Below are 5,035 nucleotides of genomic sequence, written 5' to 3'. Positions count from 1 at the left end.
TATAAGTACAATGGCGATTTCTTATCAGTGTTCTAATCATTTTCGTATTTAGTAATTAGATATTTTATTGATTGCAGGGATTTTATACCTTGGTATATTCTTTTTTAAAATTCGTAAGTGGAAAGATATTTATAAAAATTTATGAAGAAGGAATGTTAAAAACAGAACGTATCACACTAAACTACTAAAGATATATGCTAGATTTTAGGTGTAGATATGTAAAGTAGTTAATATGGCAGCATTTTTTTTTCAAACGACTTATAAACTGTTTTATTATTATTTGGAAACCGAGATTTGTTTTTAGAAAACTACATTTTATTAAGTCAATGGCATGCGATGGTAATTATTGTGGAAAACTTAGGGTTAAAATGTACTTCAGTTTTAATAAATTAGATTTAAGTTTGTATATTTACTAAATAAAAATATCATTATCAATATATCTAACCAGATTTTAACCAATAAAAAAATAGTTTAAAATAAAAAGTTAATAAATTTTGTATTGAATTTATAAAACGGCATTTATTTGGAAACAAAAATTTTGCTTTTAACGGCATCTAATTTGAAACGGATGGAGTATACGATCTTGAAATGTATCACGTATATGCATTTTTATCATACTTGAGTGCCTTCTTTAGTAAATCCCCTGCAAGGTAATGACTATGACACGCATCACGCGACAAAGTTACACAAGTTGTTCGTGTCAACCCCTTAGGCAATTACTAATATTTACACAAGTTGTTCGTGTCAATCCCTTAGGCAATTACTAATATGCCTTAATGGGATCAGTAATGTATCACCAACTTATAAGTTTGCGATTCCATAGTTATGAAGAGGTAAGTGAGCCCAATTGAAAAAAAAAAGTGATTCCATAGTTATCAATTTTTGTAATCTCACTTTTTATTAAAGCTGGATACTCGGTTTGGAAAATGTCATCGAATTGAACCTACCTACCCTATATTAACCAAGGCTTATAAAGGTCTCTAAACAATTATAGGAATCCTGCAACATTTACAAAAAAAGGGGAAAGTATGTTAAGTTTCCTTTTCTTGAAAAAAAAAAAATTCGGTCAAGTATTTGATAAAGGAAATTGAAAATTGGAAACTTAAAATCTCAAGTGTGTTATAAATAGAGAGGTGGTCTCTATCTTCAAATCATCCTGAAACACAAACATAATTGAGAGCTTGTTATTGAACAGTATAACATGACTTATATAGCCATATCAAAGCAACACTTTTTTTTAATTGGATCCTGAACGCTTGGAAGAAGAACTAGAAAAGGAAAAAAAACGGTCCTTACTTAGGTAAACTTCTGTCCGAAAAAATGATTCATCAAAATAAGGGAGGGAGGGAGGGAGGGAGGGAGGGAGTACTCTTGAACCCTAAACAACTAAAATTTGGTCCATCCCTATCCTTGCTTCCCAAGATTCGATTTTTCTTACAATCATGGCTACCAAATTTAACGGTGCTCCCCTTCCACGTTTTGAGATCAAACCTACTGCTAAAGCTCTTGAAGATGATGATGAGGCAACACTTAGACTTAAATCTAAAAATGTACATGTCATATATGGGATTGGAACAAAGCCCGGCTTCCCTTTGGATACAACATGTCAACTCTGTTTACTAAAATCCAACAAGGATTACAGAAGCTTGATTCTGCTCTGACCATCAACACCGTGGCGGCGGCTTCTGGTGATATCCACACGTTAGCCGTCAACGAAGCAGAAGCTGAGTCAAGGTATCAGATCCTCGAGAAGGATGACCGTGTTAAAACATTCAACGTTCCATCAAGAGAAGTAACCTGCGACGCCTGTCGGAAAAGTTTTCCACGTTGCAACCATGAAGATGATAATGATGAATATACAAGAGTTCATGCGATTTTAGCGAGGGAGATGAGGTTTCTTAACTTCGATCATCCACCTCCTTGTTATCTTCTCCTCATATCTGGTGATGAGAAGTTTGACTCTTCTTTGAGTTTCATGGCCAGCCGTGGATATAAGGTTTTGCTCTCATCTCCAGATGGTAACACTTACAGACAAAGAGCAAGTGAAAGATTGAAACTCATCTGGCACATATAGCAAGGTACCGTTTTAGTTTAATGCTTTGATTTGTACCTGCATCTATGAAACTTTTTGTAGTTTAAAAGATTTATGCAGATTCAGTTTTCTCTTTATCCTTTTACTTTCAGTTTGTTCTTAGTTTACAAATACAACCGTTTGGCTTAAATCTTTTTAATAAAACATGTAGAATTCTCGGTTAAAGAATCTTATAATAATTATCATAATTTTGTAATAGATAAGATAAACTATGCTGAAAAAAATTAATATATAAAACTTGTAATGAACTATATAAGAGAGATGAACAACACAAGTTTATAGTAGATCACAGAGAAAGCCTCTATAATTACAGACACTTCCAGAGAACAATCATATATAATAACACTACTAAAAGGAGAATATGAAATTCCCTTAGAGTGTCCACCTCATTTAATTAAATCAGCCAATAGCATTAGAGGTATGTCGCCACGTCAGATATGAGTTCGTGTAATTGGGCTTCATGATTTTACAGCAGCCCGTTTGACTATTCCTAATTTTTCTAAGCCCAGAACCGTTTCATGTTTTCTGCGAGACCTTTCATCTTCCTTATCTTCGTTCTTCCTCCTCACGATCAATCAATCCTCTCCCCACACCTTAATGCTCTTTAATCAATCCTGTTGCTGTATATTTCACTGACATCTCCTCGGCCAGTCCTATGGAGATCTGCTCAGTCCTCAAAGCTTTGAGCGTCTGCTTATCGGACGAACAGGTATCATCTTTTAAAAACTTCCTCTTCCATGATCCAAATCAGTCTCTGTAATATTATATGCACTAAAAACCACAAATTCCAATGCAGCAATGGCAACACAAAGAAGAGGAGGAGCTTTTTTGAGAGTGCTATTGAGGTACGAGAGAGAGCAAAGTGTGAAGGTGGAGAGAGAGAAGCTGCTAGGATGTGTCTTCAAAGCGTTGTTTAGATCAGGCATACTGTGGTGACAAGGCTCTGGCATTTTTAGGAGGCAAGGAATGTGAAGAAAGGTGAGGAGCGTATGGGTGTCGTTATGGTGTTAATTGATGATAAGGTACTTCATATTTCAATTGAACCTTAAAGCTTTATTGTGATCACATTTAGAGGTAGTTTATCTTCCTCACATCTTTAGAGGTAGTTTATCTTCCTCACATCTGATTGCTTTTTATTAATCGCAGGCTATCCTAATTCATGGTTCTATTAGCGTACATAGTACTGATTTTGTTGCACAATTTCAGGTTCTCTGACTTCATCCATTGATGTATCTTGGTAAGTTAGACTTGATTTGTCAATTTATAAAATATGTCTGTTTTTTTTTTACAAATAATTTGATCTTTCATTTCAGTATCTTTCCATAACACGAAGTTAGTGGAAGGTTGTTAGTTGCTACATGAATGGATAATAGTCTTGCCTAAAACACGATGCTTAGATTAATTGATCTATTTTCTTTTGCTTAATGGAGATCTTGAGTGGTCAATTTAAATTTCTGTTCTAAATCTCACTCCCTATGATTCGTATTTGTACTTAGGTGGCAGGAGCTCTATAAGCAGTTGAAAAGGAATAACTTTCTTGAGTAGTAAGTGAAGTTAGGGAGTAATTAGCAAAAACACATCATGACAACGACCTCACTATCATAACTCTGAGTTCATTTCCTTTCATCCTATTAAAACTAAATTATTATTTTTCAGTAGGCTCCTGAAAGTGCTCCCAGTGAAGAAGCAGCCATAACAACAACACCACAGTGTTTCCAAGACATTGTTGGACGCCTATTCAACTGGAATGAAGACCTCCACCACTCCGATATCGGAAAGATTAAATGACATATATAGGAACCTATGTCGGATGAGTGTAAGTCATTGTTCCTTCTACTCTTTTTTTATTATTATTAATTTGTACTTCCCAACTCTGATTGATTTGGGTGAAGCTTTTAGCTTTTATTGTCCTCTCATGTTTGATTATGCTTACACTACTGTGTGCATAGTTCTGTTTCATCGTTTAGAGGAAGCCACCCTAAGGGAATGTATATAAGTTTCTCGAGGTTCATGTTATCTGGCAAAATTGGAATCAATAATGATATCCTCCAAAATTATTTTGTTGCTTTTTGTTTAGTTCTTGGGTATGGTGAACTTCTCTGTGTACCTTTTATGTCTTCTTTTCAGATTAGTCCTTTAACAGCCTTATGAATCCAGTTTGGGGGTATTTTATTAAATTTAGTTTTCTTCATTAGCTGGTAATTGCTAAATAGTGATCTTTCATGATCTGGTCATACTTATCTGTTTTAAAGTAAATGTGGCGTTGAAAAGTGTTATATTGGTTGTCTCTCAGATCTTTCCTGTATGCACACAGACTCTTTATAGATAAAAGACTCATTTGTTGCAGTGTTTAAGTGTTTATCAATACCTGGTTGTGAATGTTTTCGTTGGTGCGGATGGATTCAACTTCTTCTTATGATCAGAATGATGAAATGCTTGACGATTAGATTCAAGGAGAAGAAGCTTCAGAACTTTGTCTTGCTGGAAAGAGAAGAAAAAAATTGAAAGATCAAGCTCTGCTCTTCTACCAAAACCAAGGTAATTAATTGCTCATAGAGCAAAGGTATGGGAACTATTTATCCAAAAAAGAAGATGATCCTTTGCAATGCAATTGTTAATTCTGTGAATTTTCAGAAGCTGAAAGTAGCACTTGAAACATGTACGTGTTCTCCACGTGAATAACTGAATGTATTTTGGTTCCTTTTGTATTTGATTCAGTATGAGATACAATATGTGTTTGATTAAGACATTTAGATAGGAACCTACACCCATCCAACCTTGAAGAAGCGGAGCACGAGACGGGCTACAAGTAGACAGATCACGTGCTCTGTTTTTTACAACTGAGATGAGCCTCTCAGGGAACGTGAAAACGGCATAGACATAAAGAAGAAGCTTTGCTTTATTGTTCTTGACTACGAGCAGGAGCTTGTGACAGCCAAAACG

At 35.1% G+C, this 5,035-nt stretch overlaps 1 long non-coding RNA gene across 4 annotated transcripts; it reads left to right on the top strand.

Moving 5' to 3' along the window:
- Nucleotides 1-2,579: 2,579 nt before the first annotated feature.
- On the top strand, nucleotides 2,580-4,800 carry LOC108830258 (uncharacterized). Of its 4 annotated transcripts, none has more exons than XR_001946165.2 (6): nucleotides 2,580-2,801; nucleotides 2,889-3,114; nucleotides 3,239-3,329; nucleotides 3,589-3,636; nucleotides 3,752-3,908; nucleotides 4,440-4,800. It is a non-coding gene; the product is annotated as an uncharacterized LOC108830258 (long non-coding RNA). The 4 variants fall into 4 exon arrangements; XR_001946167.2 differs by having other exon boundaries at nucleotides 2,581-2,801; nucleotides 3,299-3,329; nucleotides 3,749-3,908; XR_001946166.2 differs by having other exon boundaries at nucleotides 2,581-2,801; nucleotides 3,749-3,908; nucleotides 4,516-4,800.
- The last annotated feature ends 235 nt before the right edge of the window (nucleotides 4,801-5,035 follow it).

This window comes from Raphanus sativus, chromosome 4 (genome assembly GCF_000801105.2).
Source record: "Raphanus sativus cultivar WK10039 chromosome 4, ASM80110v3, whole genome shotgun sequence".
In the NCBI taxonomy this organism is placed as follows: Eukaryota; Viridiplantae; Streptophyta; class Magnoliopsida; order Brassicales; family Brassicaceae; genus Raphanus; species Raphanus sativus.
This window is presented reverse-complemented; position numbering and strand designations above follow the sequence as displayed.